Raw genomic sequence first — 17,161 nt, forward strand, 5'->3', positions numbered from 1 at the left:
CATTTCACTTGAACTTGTGCAATGGGACATTCTGCACAATGAGTACTTTTACTTTTAGTACTTTAGGTACATTTTCAATTCCGTACTTTTACTTGTAACAAAGTAGTTCTAAATTGCAGTATTGGTACTTTTACTTAAGTAAAACAATTTCCACCACTGCTTTCTTATGACATTGATGATCAGACTTTGACAGGATGGTTCCCACCATCATATTTACCCCCACATATAAATTTGACATGGTCTCTTTATGCTTGCACAACATCCTTGTGAAGATACTAATCTGGGGGATGCTGCCAAAGTGAAGAGGACAGAATATTAGTCCCAGACTAATTGATCAGATATGAGGCCAGTGTGTGTGTCTACTGGGTAGATAATAATGATTCATTTTCCAGTCTGCCATCCCATGGCTGAGATGCTGCAACCTAATTCAATCCATCGAGCTGGGTTTTTTTCTTTCCCCCCCCCCCCCCTCGTCAGATAAGTGCTGTAATGAATTACATTAGAGTGGGGAAACTTCATTAGTAGCGATACACCTCTACTCCGGATGTACCTCGTATGTAAAGACCAGCTCGGATCAAAGTTTCGTGGTGTAGAGTCTAGACGAGACAGATGAGAATCCCTCCAAAGATGTAGAAGATGTTTCAGAAATTAGTACAGTTGGAGGCCATCGATATTGTCCTTTTCTTTTTGCTGAGGTTTGCGTGATCTGCGCAAAAGGACAGTTAACCCATTTTGGGCGGGAACCCCTTTTGGTGTTTTAAACATTGTTATAATTTAGCTATTGAAAAATAGCAGATCTACAAGCCCATAGCGTGCCACCGAGTGGCGCGCTACGAGCTTGTAGGTCTGCTATTTTTGAAAAATCGTGAAAATATTTATTTCAGAAAACTGGAGGATTTAGAAGGATTTTTAAAAATGTTGAGGTCTAAATGGGTCAAATGATAAGGGACAATATCGGTGGCACCCATACATAATCAAAGCAACAAGCAAAAACCTCATGGTAAACATGTCGTGAATCCTGTAGCATCCATATTCCGGGCATGTCATCATCATCATTTTGAGACCACAGTCGAGATCATGGCACACCAGACTTTCCGGTCCTTCATTGCCATCCCCAGTTCCTGCTTACTGATGCATGTGTCCCTAGCGATGACCAGTGGTGGAAAAAGTACTTCATTGTTTTACTTAAGTAAAAGTACCAATACTGCAATTTAGAACGTAAAAGTACGTTATTGAAAATGTACTTGAGTAAAAGTACAAAAGTATGGGCATCAAAATGTACTTAAAGTACTAAGTATTCATATTGCAGAATGTCCCATTTCACAAGTTCAAAATGTGTAGAAAATCGATTGAAAAGAGCCGATCTACAAGCTCTCGATGCGTCGCGAGCTTGTAGATCGGCTCTTTTCAAATGGCCGAAATGTATAGGGTTGAGGTGGCTGTTTTCTAATCAAAATTAAAATCACCAAAGTAACTAGTAACTAAAGTTTTGAAATAATTGTAGTGGAGTAAAAGTAAAAAATGGCAGATATTACAAGCTCAGAACGTGTGGCAATGCAACCTAACCAGCAGTGGAGGTTATAGCAGTGACCACCGTGGGGGGATTGTCAACGACTAAATTGGAGAGAAAATAACCCTAACAAATACAACAGGACTAAATACACCCTAAAAATGCAATGTACAGGTATATTAGTCAAAGTGGTTAATCTGTTCAGAGGACATCATCACCCATTCTGACACAGGCTAGTTCACATCGCTGACTGACACAAAGACGACAACACAAAGTACAAACGGAATGCTATGCTTTTCAGATCCATTCTGTTCATTACTATTTCATTCAAGCACTAATTTATGCTCACGTGCATGCAGCGCAGAGGAAAAGCAAAGAAAAACAATAACAAACGATCTTTTTATCCTGGAAAACACCGCAAAGGCAACTGCCGATGAAAAGGAATTCACTAATCACCAGTCTAGGATCATTCATCAACATCATCATCATCATCGTTGTCTCCCATAAGGAGGGATTTGTAGGCGGTTTACTGTATAGCTTTCAATGTGATACTAGCGATGCATTGAGTGTCATGGAGCTACACGCAATGATGTGAATCCATGTGCTAATAAAACCTAAAATAGATAATCCCACATTCTTTTTGCATGCATATACAGTGCATGATTTCACCCATGCTGCTCACAAATTAGCATACTTATCATAGTGGAAGATTTAAGGAAACAATCATGAAAACAATGAATCGTTTATGAAACGGAAGAAGCCACTAAAAGTACAAAAAGGAAAAAAGAGAGAGAGAGAGAGAGAGAGAGAGAGAGAGAGAGAGAGAGAGGCGAGAAGAAAAAACCCAGCTTCTTAGTCATCATACTAATGTACTGTAGGAGTGTAGGGTAGTTAGTAGTACCACAGTGATTAATTTCACATACGCATATTGCACATTGCCATGTGAACCGTCACCTCTGGAGTAGCTAATGGTTTGCTGCCTTGCTCCTAAGCACTTTCAACCTGAGGCATGTCATCATTATAGGCAAAACGTTTGAATGTAATGTAATGTTTCAAAAATACGTTGTGACCTCAGGCTTATTTTGAACACGGCAGGCTAAGTGCTGTAGTTTTTTTAACGTGAACTAGGGCTGCAACGATTAATCGATTAATCGTAATCGAATCGATTATTCAATTAGTTGTCAACTTATTTAGTAATCGATGAATCGAATCGGCAACTAATCACTAGAGTTTTTTGCAATTTATCATAGGTGATTTCCCACTTAACCATAGTTTTTCCAGTGTTAAGTGTAACTAAACTAAAGAGTGAGCAATCTCTCTTCCCTTACAATCTGATGATAGTTGCACAGTAGCGACTGCAAAGTTATTTGAATAGCAGCCTAATCAGCAGCTAATCAAATGAACTTTTGAATGAATTATATGTTTTATTAGTTAGAACATGTCTAAAATAACCTAAAATATATTTTGAAGGTGATAGCTAAATAAGTGTCATAATCCAATTAATCGATTAATCTTTTAAATAATCGGCCGATGAATCTATTATGAAAATAATCGTTAGTTGCAGCCCTAACGTGAACTGAAAACAAACTTCAAAATCAGCCTGCAGGTTTCATCCCCTTTAACACATTTTGGGCGGGAACCCCTTTTGGTGTTAGCAGATCTACAAGCAGATCTGCTAACAAGCACCTATACAAGCAGATCTATACGAGCTTGTAGGTCTGAAAGGTGAAAATGTGCTGCAAATCTTTGAATATATATTCTTTCAAATCTTTGCTTCTAGGGGGGTTCCCTGGAACAACATATTTTCAGATGGGTCGGTGGCCAAAATACAGACAATTCTGGGCGTCTTTGACATGAAAAAGGTTGAGCACCACTGACACAGAAACATAGGTTTTTCAGAAAACCGTCAAGATTTAGAAGACATTTTGTAGAATCTGTTGTCATTAAGACAGGCAGTGCATGGCTCAGGGGTAGAGTGGCTTGTAGAGCGGCCGGATGGGAACCGTGAGGCTCCCAGTTCCATCCCTGGGGGCTCCCGCAGAGTTAGTGTCCAAGTGTCCTTGAGCAAGACTCTGAACCCCTAATTGCTCCCGAGAGTCCCGATGTGCAGGTTGGTGCCTTGCATGGGTTTTCTCCGCTGTCTGTCTATGAGTGTTTGCGTGTGTGAGAATGGGTGAATGTACAGTAATGCAGTCTTTGGATAAAAACGCTATATATTAGGGATGCACGATTAATCGGTAGCATAATCAGAAATGGCCATATCGGCCATAAAAATGCCATATCGGTATCGGAATGGTCTCAAAATAGTTAATCGGTTTTCACCAGCAAAAAAATAAATAAAAATAAAAATAATTCCACATTTAATTTGTGTACTGATCTCATTCAATAGTCATCCAATTGTGAAAACAGACACTTGGAAAAGAGTATATGCTATTTATTGATTGATTACTTTGTTTCCATTGTCGGTCAGAATCGATATCGGCAGATATGACCCTGCAAATAATCGGAGATCGGTCATAATTTCATAATCGTGCACCCCTACTATATATAAATGCACCATTTTACAGGGATGGGGCCCATTACTGGCTGTTTGGGCGGGGGTATCGTATCATCCACCCCAACACCCCCCCCCACCCCCTAACCCACTAGCTACTAGCATCATACCACAGTTGACACTGATCAACATGTTACTGCAGCCTGATGAACTCCTGGGGCCCAGAGAGAGAGAGCCGTGTTCCTCAAACACTACATTAATCCATTTAGGCCGGAGGCTGATTCTGAGTTTTCTGAAAAAAACAATGTTTCTATATCAGTGGTTGTCAAACTATTTAATGTCAAGGACCCCAGAGATTATATGCATTTGGCCGCCGACCCACATCTGAAAATATGTTGTTCCAGGGACCTCCCAGAAGCAACGATTTGAGTTAAAAACGACCGCTCTGAAAGAATATATATTCAAAGATTTCCGCCACATTTTCCCGATTTCTCAAAAAATAGACCTACAAGCTTGTAGATCTGCTATTTCTCAATAGCTAAAGTATAACATAATGCTTGAAAACTGCACCAAAAAGGGGTTCGCGTCCCGAACGGCTTAATGACACGAGTACACAAGTTAGATCCACAGCTGTGTTGGTTGGGATCAATAAGATATGCAGCCGGAGGCCCAGTAGTTAGTTGGGGCAGCGCCGCAGCTGTCTACTTGCTTATTCAGAGCAACGAGAGCTCGCTTGGCTGTAATGAGCTTCCTCATTAAAGGTGTGTGTGTGTGGAAGAATGGATGGGGAACGTGAGCGGAGGAGACAGTGAGACAAAAGTGTGTGTGTCTGTGTGTGTGTGTGTGTGTGTGTGTGTGTGTGCGCGTGTGAGTGCGTCTTCTGTGCTGTAAGGTTTTATGTTTGCATGTATGCACATTGTGTACCGTATATAGGTGATAATATTGTCTTGTCACGTCGTGTGCATCATGTGAGAGAGATGCAACGGATGTGAATAAAACCATGGAGTGTTTATAGAGTAGCAATAGGGGGACGAGAGACCCAGATCAATGTTGGCTCGGCACGCTGGCAGGGCTAGCAACTAATTCAGATGGATAAGTGCGACCGATCGCTACAAACAGGGGGATTATTCAAAATGTTAGCACTTCTGTTTCGGAGCGCGGCTCCCAAGAAGGGGCTGTGTCTGTCTGTCTGTCGCACGGAATGTCTGTTTGTAGCACGACCCATTGACCCCTGGAGTTGTTTGGGGTCGCATTCGGGGTCACACACACACACACACACACACACACACACACACACACACACACACACACACACACACACACACACACACACACACACACACACACACACACACACACACACACACACACACACACACACACACACACACACACACACACACACACACACACACACACACACACACACACACACACACACACCACATTTTCAAGATTTTTCAAAAATAGCAGATCTACAAGCTCACTGCATTGGAAATCAGCTATTCCCCCATCACATCGACGCTGGGTCAGAGTTGTGATGGCACACCTACAACTTGAGAAGCTCAAATATTCCACCAGGGGCTCCGCCCAGAAATTCTATAAGGTCTGGCAGCCGTTTTTGGACTATTTTAAACAAAAATTCCCGGCTGAGGATGTTCAGGTGTAGGACAGCTGTCTAATAGTTTAATTATTCTTGTATGGCAAGTGACGATCTGTTTGAGAACATTGTAATGTGATGAAATATGATTTATTTATTACCTTTATATTTTTATTTTACTTTATTTGATTGTGTCTGTCTTTTTTTATTTACTTATTTTTCTCAAGGGGTTCTTAATGTATTGTATGCTTATGTGTAGTCTAGTGGTGTGTATATATGTGTATATATGTATGTCTTGCTGTGTGTAGAAAAACCAATAAAAACAATTTAATAATAATACAAGCTCAGTGCAGGTGAGGGCCGTCTGACGCTCAGGAGTTTAGTGTGCACTGTGCACTGTGCACTCTTCACATTCATGAAAAAACACCCAAATCTATTCCTCCTTTTGTCCCGTCCCTTTTCCCCCTCTTCTTTTCCACGTCCTTTATGCCAGTGGTTTTCAACCCTTTCCATATCAAGGCCCATTATTAATTTGGCATTTGAGCCACGGAACCACCATTTGATGACATTTAGCCTCTCGGACATTGTTGGATTGGATTCTGTCCACGACTCCGTGCTGCGTTGATCAGAATTCTACAATCTATTGTGTACCAGTGTTGTTTTCGTCGACTAAAACCAAGACGAAAAATGTTGGTCGACTACCTTTTTCCACTGACGAAAACTAAATGGAAACTAAATTAAAACTAAGCTATGATGACTAAAACTAAGACTAAATATACCGGCAATTTTGTCAACAAATAAAAACTAGACTAAAATGTTAGGAAGGGACTAGTGGAGAAGAGATCCAGTATAAGTCATTTTACAATAAGTTGCATGCTGAAAATAGCCGATCTACAAGCTCACAACGCGTCGCGCTGCGACGCGTTGTGAGCTTGTAGATCGGCTATTTTCAGCAAGTGAAAAAAAACATCCATTACGACGGCATCAAGGCCCGCCAAAATACATTTTAGTCGACTAAATCAACTGTAAGATTTAGTCGACTAAAATCTTATGATATTTAGTCTAAAACTAGACTAACACTAAAACATTCCAGGTGACTAAAATGTGACTAAAACTAAATGAAAACTATTCAAGAGACTATGACTAAGACTAAAATCAAAATGTGCTGCCAAAAACACTGATTGTGTAGACTTCTTGTGAATTAAGTACTGCAGATGTTTAGCAAACATTTATCTCGTGAGAGTGTAAAATTAAACCAAATGGACGATTTTGCAACCCATCTTTTCACCCAGTGTCAATTATCTAATGTAATCCTGGGCGCTACACTTCCTCTGCCAACCTGGGGGGGCAGCGGACTGACCTCATGCTTCCTTCTATGCACGAGGAGTCCAAGCTGCTTCTTTTCACCTGACAGGGGAGAGTTTCACCGGCCGGACGTAGCGCGTGGAAGGAAGTAAGGAACACGTTATTCCGACCAGTTCCTTTCCCCTCCATCAGGCGCCCCGGCTGGCCAGGGGGAGGTAGTTTAGAGACCAGGATTACTGCATGTTTTTTGTGAGGGTACCTACCCTAGGGGACACGGGGAGAACATGTGAGGCTACCTACCCTAGGGGACACAGGGAGAACACGCCCCCAGTGCCCACAGTGTCCCCAACAGGAATCGAACCCAGGACCTTCTAGGTTACCAACTCTCCATGGTTTAGCTGGGGACCACCTGGAACCCCCTCAAGGACCACTGGTTGAGAACCACTGCTTCATGCTCTCTCCTAGTTTGCCTCTCTCCTCCTCCTCCCCCGTGTCTCCTCCTGACAGCCAGCTAGTCAGTCAGTCTTGGCTCTTCGGGGGATGTGGACGGGGGGCGAGTGGGCGGAAGGACGGACGAATCGATCGGTATGAGCATGAGAGGAAAGAGGGGAGACTAACTGGAGCTGTAGACGGAATTACTCGGGCGTCCCCGTGGGGGGAGTCGTCAAGACTGCCGTCCTGCTGGGTTGCTGTCCATACACACACACAGTTCCATGCAAGGGCACACACACTAGCGTACTTACATACACACTCGCCAGACTGCGCACGCACGCACGCACGCACGCACGCACGCACGCACGCACGCTCAAGGACAGTGTGGGCATCAGCGGTGAGAGGCGGGGATGGGGTCAGGATTATCATTGAATATAGAGCCGGGATAAACCCCACGGACTACAGTATGGTGTATTTAACACCCCCCCGATGTATCCCTGGTCTAATATGCGATTGTCTCCGGAGGTCACGGGGAGACAAGCCTGCTCTGCACCAAGGTCACACACTGTGAGAAACAGTGGTGTTAATGCAATCAGAAAGTCAGATGTGATCTCTACACCTGGCCAGAAACAAGCGGGTCAGCGGGGCAGACCGGTAGGGGATTGGCAGAATCCGCTCGGCGCTCAAATCGAATTTTGCCGGAACGTAAAGTAGGTTGCCTGTGGTCTGTGAGGGATTCCCAGGGCTATCTATAGCATGCTGTAATGATAACCCTGTATGCAATAATGTGCCTATTACATGAAGTCTTATGGAACGGATCTCGCATGGGGAATTATTATGAATTCATTCTTAAAACAGCTTTTAATCTACTCCTCTCTCTCTCTCTCTCCCCGAGGCCTCTGTATGCATGTATCTATTGGTCCCTCTATTATCCAGGCAGACAGACAGACACATACACACACAAACACACTCTTCTAGACAACTGTCGGCCCCCTTGTTTGCTATGCTTTGTTTTTAATTATTATTTATTTCAAAACATTTAAAAAAAAAACATTAAAACAAATTGAGATAAGCGGTTGAAGATGGATGGATCATTTACAGTGTGATTACTTTGTTAAACTTACTACTTGTTTATTATTTAAGTGAGAACCTTTAATTAATGTTACTTTTTTTATTCATTTTTATTTATGAGAACCTACTGTATTTTGGGCCCTGCTCTATGCCGGTTAAACATTTACATTTCAAGGACCACGGACCCCGATAACTGGAACTCCAGTTGGTTTCTAAATATTCAGAATAATTTAGCCGGGGACTGGTACCCCCTCAAGGACCCCTGGGGGTCCCCGGACCCCACTCACTCCAAGCAGAACCACTGCTCTAAACAATACCAATGCTAAATTCTGGGAACCTAGAAATCAGAACACTTATACATTCAACATTTTCCAAGAACAGCAAAAACACAAGCTCACTTCTTCCAGTCGTGATCGTATGTTAGGAGGTTGGACGATGCGTAGTCACATCCTGTGTATCAAACGGACCTAACCGAGAGCAGTGGAATGCTTCACAGCGCCGGCTCCCTGCCGTGCAGGAATAAACCTTGTTTTGACCAATCTGATCTGATCTGGGACAAGGAATAGGAGATACAGGCGATGCCATCTGGGACAAGGAATAGGAGATACAGGCGTCTGGGACAAGGAATAGGAGATACAGGCGATTGAAAGAAACAGATAGAAATGGTGTTTACGGTGACGACGATCCCAGTGTTATGACAACAACCGCTAGCAACCCGATGCTAACGTGAGTAGCATTATGACTTGATCAATCGAAAGCGCTATAAAAGCGCAATTGCCATTGATCTACGGCAATGGCGTTAAGAGTAGCATTAATTAATTGCTTTTAATTGACGTAGATCAACGCTAACGGCGGATTTTGGGTTAAGGAAAAATAGCCAATCTTGAAGCCCACCACTTTTTATGACGACAGACAGACAGACAGACAGACAGACAGACAGACAGACAGACAAGGGGACAGAGGAGAGAGACATGGGGGTTCTGAAATATAGATGCAGAGCCTCATCACTAGGTCATGCCGTGACATTTGGTGACTTATTTGCATACTGTCTGAGTCATTCTAATCCAAAGTTCACATCCGAAAGGACGGACGGACAACACTCGGTTCGGTGGTTCTCCATACTAATACTGCAGGCTGCCATTTTGAACCTGCGACATCAGTTCTCAGGGGAAGCTTCAATAGTCCTATACCGGTGAAGACCGGCATCTCCCGAGGGAAGGGATTCGGGTTGCGCGTGTGTGTGTGTGTGTGTGTGTGTGTGTGTGTGTGTGTGTGTGTGTGTGGGGGGGGTATTCTTTGAAGCTGACAGGGAGGTCCATACGGGATATAAAACTTTGACGTATATCGGTGATTTTCAACCCTTTTCATATTATTTATTCAGCATTTGATCCAGCATTCATCCAGCATTTGACCCAAAACTAAAGAATATTTTGTTATCGTTGGATACAATTTTGTCCACATTTCCATGCTGTAGTGATGTGGTACCATAGAAGGGATAACATACAAATATGATTAAAACAACAATTATCTAATTGTGTAGACCTCTTGTAAATTAAGTAATGCGGATGTTTAACAAAAAAATGTACCCGTACGGGTCCATTTGGTTTCATGTTACACTCTCAAGAGTTAAAGATCTATATAAGGGTGCATTTGGTTTCATGTGACACTCTCAAGAGTTAAAGATCTATATAAGGGTGCATTTGGTTACCAACTCTCCATCATTTAGCTGGGGGACCACCTGGAACCCCCTCAAGGACCACTGGTGATCCCGGACCACTGGTTGGAAAACCAGTGCCGTACATCATCATAGCTCCTTCCCTGACAGACGAATGTTGGCTGCATGAGAATGCACACTGCTACGACTAGATTCTGTTCCTTGGGCCGATACCACCCTCAAGCACTCGGTACCGGCGCCCGATACTCTGACCCGAGTACCAAAACATCTGGCTGAAGGAATGCAACAGGAGCAAGTCTGACCCGACACTGCAGCAAATGGCCAAAAACAGCCGATCTACAAAATGACAATGAAATTAAATTGGAGAAAAATGGGGTAAAATTAAGTGGTTCCTCAACAAAAATAAAAAAGGTAATCGTATCGGTACTCCGTATCGGCGAGTACTAACAATTAAGTAGTTGTACTCGTATTCGGTCTGAAAAAAATGGTACCGGGACAACTCTAGCTACGACCGACGCACCACTCTATTCTCACTAAGTTTGAATGGTGGGTCAATATTATTTATACTTCTCTTTTCCGTACGCCGGCCGAGCAGAGAAAGCGGTTCGACAAACAGGCGATGATGACATTTCAGTAATGCGCCAATCGCTTCACCGCAGGAGTTTGCTGAAAAGGGTCAAATCTAGATTCTGATCAGCTGCTCTGTTCACTGCTGCCGAATCAATCGAATCAACCCCCGACATTGCTATTCGACAGAACAGACAAAAAAAAAAAAAGGAGACAGGGGATATAATTAGATGGGATTGTTTTGGGCCACAGGAAATGTCACTGTGAGAGTGAGTGACTGAAGATGACATTGATAGTAAGTCATGCTTTTTATAGTCCATTGTATGACGGTGTCACTCAACGTGAACCGACAAGCTCACAACATTGTGACGACAAAATATCAATCAGGCTTATCTTAAAGAGTGGGCTGGTTTCTCCTTCTCTCTCCATCTTTACTCACTGAAGTCTTTCACCCGTTCTAGATATTTTTGTCTCTATACTATCTTGGTACCGTATATATATATATTCCTGCAGGGCTCAATTAGCCACGGTGAAAAGAAGTTGTTAATAAAGGGCAGAGCCTATTGAAGGCCCGGCCATGCACTGCATTCACTCGCAGAGCGTGCACACGCAGGACTTTCTTACAGATAAAGGCGGTAGGGAAGAAGAGAAATGGTAAATGGTGCATTTATCCAAGGCGCTTTACATAGATTGTGCATTACATTCACACACACATTCATTCACCGATGGCGGCGGAAACCATGCAAGGCACCAACCTGCACTTCCGGAGCAATTAGGGGTTCAGTGTCTTGCCCAAGGACACTTCGACACCAACTCTGGGGGAGCCCGGGTTCGAACTGGCAACCTTGCGGTTACCACCCAGCCACTCCACCCCTGAGCCACCGCCGCCCCCAGAGAAGGAAGAAGTGGAGATTAATATCGATATACGACATATATAACGTTACATGCCTAGAGGCGAGCGACTGAAAATGATCCCAGCAGGAATTGAGTGATAGTGTTATTGCGGGTCGCGTGGCCCGCTGCCTCCTTCTGCCAACTCCCATCAAGCAGGCGATGGGGTGGCAATGGGAAATGTTATGCCAACTCCCATCAAGTAGGCGATGGGGTGGCAATGGGAAATGTTCTGCAGTAAGCTGGCATGATGCCGCCAGAGCACTCCATCTCAGCCTGGGGCCACAACAGCACTTGTTTATCACTTTAGCACTTAAACCCCATACTTCAGTGACCGGGGTGTCCCATGGCTCTGTACTTGGGTCCCCTCCCCTTTTACACCACCACACCAAATCTCTTCACAGAAAATAGCGCCGCGCTACGCTATGCGCTTGTAGATCGGGTATTTTTGAGTGGTGTAAACCACTCCTACGACTGGCTTTGTTAGTTTACGTGTCGGTCTGTCTGTGCCAAAAAAATGAGCATGGTTGCTACGGTCACCCAGTTCACACGGGTGTGATTTCATTACGACAGACCACAGCTGATCAGTCTATATAAGACCTTACACCACTCAGTTCACACGGGTGTGATTTTTGGAAGATATATGGCTAAACCCGGCTATGCTATGTCCAAACCTTAAATCACACAGAGGCAGCTACACACTCGCGCGCACGCAGATGGGGGTCCACGGCCAGATTCAGATAATTCTGGGGGTCCTTGACATGAAAAAGGTTGATCATCAGTTCACCACTGAAACATGCCACTTTGCAATATTAAACAGGACCCTTATGGGTCCATATGGTTACATTACGTTGTACACTCTTTCCAGTTAAGTTAACCCATTTTGGGTGGGAACCCCTTTTGGTGTTAGCATTATGTTATGCTTTAGCTATTGAAAAATAGCAGATCTACAAGCTCATAGCGCGCCACCGAGTGGCGCGCTATGAACTTGTAGGTCTGCTATTTTTGAAAATCGAAGAACGACTGACACAGAAACATAGCTTTTTCAGAAAACTGTCAGGATGTAGAAGACATTTTTAGAATCTGATCTCAGGCAGAATGGGTTAACACTAAGGATTCATTGCTCTGTGTAATATATATGTGTATATACATACAATGTAATATAACCCACACGCATGATTCTAATGAGCTCAGCCTTGCGGTACTTCATGCAAATGAACGAGAAGCTGGTCTTTGTATTGCTTCAATCAACAGATAAAGAATGTAATATCCAGGATGAGCCCTTCTCTTCTCTTGACATATTTTAGCATAGATAACACCGAGTAAATGAGGGGCTTCAAGTGAGGAGGGATGATCCTCGTTTGTGCCCGAGCAGCACATCCTCCTTTTGGCACTTCCATCATTTATCCTGGAGATAGTACTGCCCAAAGCAGTGGTTCCCAAACTGTTTTCCATGTCAAGGATCCCCAAAATGATACTCATTAGCCCGCAGAGGCGCAGACCCCCCCATTTTGAAAATATATGCCAAGGACCCCCATAAGAGAAGATTTTTAAGGCTCTAGGGCCCCCGGTTTGACCTGAATGAGGCTACGGCACCCCCATGTAATGGCATTTCAATCTCTGGGACCCCAATACATATTGTAAAATCAAACTTTAATTTAACTCTGAGAGTGTACAAATGGAACCAAATGGACCCGTTAGTCCATTTGGTTCCATTTGTACACTCTGAGTTACAGACCCATAAGGGTCCATTTGGTTCCATTTGTACACTCTGAGTTACAGACCCATAAGGGTCCATTTGGTTCCATTTGTACACTCTCTGAGTTACAGACCCATAAGGGTCCATTTGGTTCCATTTGTACACTCTCTGAGTTACAGACCCATAAGGGTCCATTTGGTTCCATTTGTACACTCTCAGAGTTACGGACCCATAAGGGTCCATATCAAGGGTCCATAATGGTTCCTAACTATCATTTAGCTGGGGACCCCTGGAACTCCCTCAAGGACCCCTAGAGGTCCTCGGGCCCCACTTTGGGAACCACTGGCATAAAGGACACAGGACACTCATAGGGCTGGGCAATATATTGATATTACAGTATCAATAATGTGATGCGAGACTAGATATCATCTGGGATTTGGGATATCGTAATTATCATGATATGTTGTTGTATTTCTTGCATGGATTTGATCACTTAATAAGCTTTATTTTATACTATAAACTTGACATCATTATCGTCACAATATGGATGTTGAGGTATTTGGACGTTTATATGGATGATTATTTTGCCCATATAACTGCCCAGCCCTATGCGTACTGTCCTCACTGCCCAGCCCTATGCGTACTGTCCTCACTGCAAGGCTGTGTGGAACACAGCCCTATGCGTACTGTCCTCACTGCAAGGCTGTGTGGAACACAGCCCTATGCGTACTGTCCTCACTGCAAGGCTGTGTGGAACACAGCCCTATGCGTACTGTCCTCACTGCAAGGCTGTGTGGAACACAGCCCTATGCGTACTGTCCTCACTGCAAGGCTGTGTGGAACACACAGCCCTATGCGTACTGTCCTCACTGCAAGGCTGTGTGGAACACAGCCCTATGCGTACTGTCCTCACTGCAAGGCTGTGTGGAACACAGCCCTATGCGTACTGTCCTCACTGCAAGGCTGTGTGGAACCATGTAACGGCCCTATGCGTACTGCCCTCACTGCAAGGCTGTGTGGAACACAGCCCAGCCCTATGCGTACTGCCCTCACTGCAAGGCTGTGTGGAACACATAGCCCTATGCGTACTGTCCTCACTGCAAGGCTGTGTGGAACCATGTAACGGCCCTATGCGTACTGTCCTCACTGCAAGGCTGTGTGGAACACAGCCCAGCCCTATGCGTACTGCCCTCACTGCAAGGCTGTGTGGAACACATAGCCCTATGCGTACTGTCCTCACTGCAAGGCTGTGTGGAACCATGTAACGGCCCTATGCGTACTGTCCTCACTGCAAGGCTGTGTGGAACACATTTTCAACCTGTCAATTTGTCAGACGTCAAAGCTGTCAACCGGCCTCCTTGACCCATTACAGTAAAGATCCATTTAAACGCAATATACTGTGTCCTCTGCTCTCACGGTGACTATCAGGCATTCTCGTGAGACAGCGAATCGAGCATGATCAGATTACTGCCATTCTCTTCCTCCCTCACCAGGTCCGTGCGCCCCCCTTGACAGCACGGTTACTCACTCCTACAAGGACATGGGCCAAACAAAATCTGAATGTGAAATGAGAAATGGGTAAGAAACACAAAGATGGTCAGGGAAAGATAGAGAGGGAGTGGGAGAATGGGTGAGAAGAACAGTGGGAGAGATCGATGATTATTCCCCGATGTTGGCTGTGAACTCAGAAAGCCTACAGTATCTAAACTACATGGGTATCGGAAGTGGGGTGTTGCAGAGGATAAAGGTGGGGTGTAGAACCCAACCGATATCGGTTTGGCCGATTATGTCGGTCATTATTTAACTTTTTTGATTACATACTGTACAGTTTGTAGGTATCTGCAATTATCCATTATCACAATCCCTATTGTGACCACGTCATTATAGGCAAAAACTACAGTACCATTGTCACATGACATTACCACTACTAAGCAGATCTACCATTTCACTATACACATCCCGAGATTCCCGATGACTTGTGAGCTAGAGTGAGTTAGATCGGCTATTGCGGAAAATGTCAAATAAATCACTAAAATAATGTTCTGTTTGTGTAATTAGCTTGTTCATTGTATTGAATATAAGACTTGCCCCGCCCCCCCCCCCCCCCCCCCAATGGAAATATCCTTAAAAACTGAGCCGTATTATAATCGGGGACTAGACTTTTTGACATTCAATGTTCTTTTTCCACAAATGAGTCTTGAAAAATGGGGGTCGTCCTTATAATCAGAGTCATCTTATATTCGGGACAATACGGTATGTTCTTTTCATATTTTGGAGTAATACACTATTGGTCAAAACATCAGTAGTGGTCTGTGTTGGTCTAGTATTCTGTGTGTGTGTGCGTCTGTGTGTCTGTGTGTGTGTGTGTGTGTGTGTGTGTGTGTGTGTGTGTGTGTGTGTGTATGTGTGTGTGAAAATACATGCCGTTCTCTGGGTGGCGGTTATAAAACGTGATCTGTTCGCCCGCAGTAATCTCTTAATGCCTGTTGTAAAAACCAGTGCCGTGCGATATTAATGTGGGGCTCAGAGAGAGAGAGAGATGTGTGCTGATCTACGGCTGCAGAACGAGCCGAGCTGAGACATAGCTCGGGGTAATGGGGCTGAAAGGTGTCTGGCGTTCGTAAGGCGCCGCCGCTCCGATTCATGTCTCCAGTTTCACTTTGTGTCCTCTCTGCCGTTTGAATGCATTAGCATTCATTAGTGACCCGGGCCATACTGGTGAAGTCAGGGTCTCTTTTGTTCCCGCTGTGTGATGGCATGCATGCTGTCATCTCTGCTTTGATTAAAGATCAGAGCCGAGAGGAAGCGCCTGTTCGATAAATCCCCAATTGGGTGGAGAAAAAAAGAACACAGTCTTTGTCTGTGAGAAAAGACATAGATTCAGACAAATGAGACTGAGGCTGGAAAATGAGAAATCACCGGTAGAGTCAAATGTGTGGCCAGACTCCCCACGCACCACGAGTATCTTTGGTGTCTGTAGAGTCAAATGTGTCCCCAGACTCCCCACGCACCACAAGTATCTTTGGTGTCTGTAGAGTCAAATGTGTCCCCAGACTCCCCACGCACCACGAGTATCTTTGGTGTAGAGTCAAATGTGCCCCCACGCACCACAAGTATCTTTGGTGTACCGGTGCTGTTGCGAGGAGGTCGGTGTTTCTGAGGGATGCTTGATGCAGTTAAGGAGACTGGTCTTCCTTATCGGACATGGAAAGAACAGGGTAGCAAAGTCACCTTGAACTTGTGTAACAACAATGGGTAACTGTGGCTTACTGAAAAGACAATCGAATCATGTGGATCTCAAGATCCACATGGGGAACGAGTGACGTGGCTCCAATCAGAGCCATCTAATAGAAGAGTTACGATATATGAACTGACACAAGCTGGAGTTGGAAATACATTGTTTTCAACGAGGGCGGCGCAAATAAGAGCTATTTTAAGCATGTGTGCAACATGACAACATGACAACTATTGCGCAACATGACAACTGTTTTAAAGTATTGTACAGTAACAACTAAAGTCTCTTTAATGTTTATGTTGTACTACAAAACAGGATTTAAGATCATTAAAGCTGGACTGTTGCCAGAGTCCAATGGATTTCTGCCTACTGTGAAAACATATATGTGAAATGACCTACTAGCAGCATGCGTGCAAAGTTTGGTGATGATCGGTCCAGCGGTTTGCAAGATTATCTCCAGACTGACGCACATGCCCACACACGCGCGCACACACGCCGGATAACCGGAATAGCAGGACGATGATGGAAGCAGAGAGGCTGTTGCATTCTGGGCCTTGGACTCCAGGCTGTTGCATTCTGGGTCTCGGAGTCTTGGACTCGAGGCTGGTTCAGGTCTGCAGTACGTTGTGTGACATTCTTACAACGTTGTCAGAACCTGGATTTGTCAGGAGCATCAGCCTCA

General features: G+C 44.3%; 1 protein-coding gene across 3 annotated transcripts in view; it reads right to left on the reverse strand.

The window, feature by feature from the left end:
* The window catches only part of vav2 (vav 2 guanine nucleotide exchange factor), a 328,109-nt gene that overhangs the window by 160,277 nt on the left and 150,671 nt on the right, over positions 1-17,161 (reverse strand). The gene's annotated exons all lie outside the window — the stretch shown is intronic.

Source organism: Electrona antarctica (assembly GCF_951216825.1).
Source record: "Electrona antarctica genome assembly, chromosome: 16".
Lineage (NCBI taxonomy): Eukaryota > Metazoa > Chordata > Actinopteri > Myctophiformes > Myctophidae > Electrona > Electrona antarctica.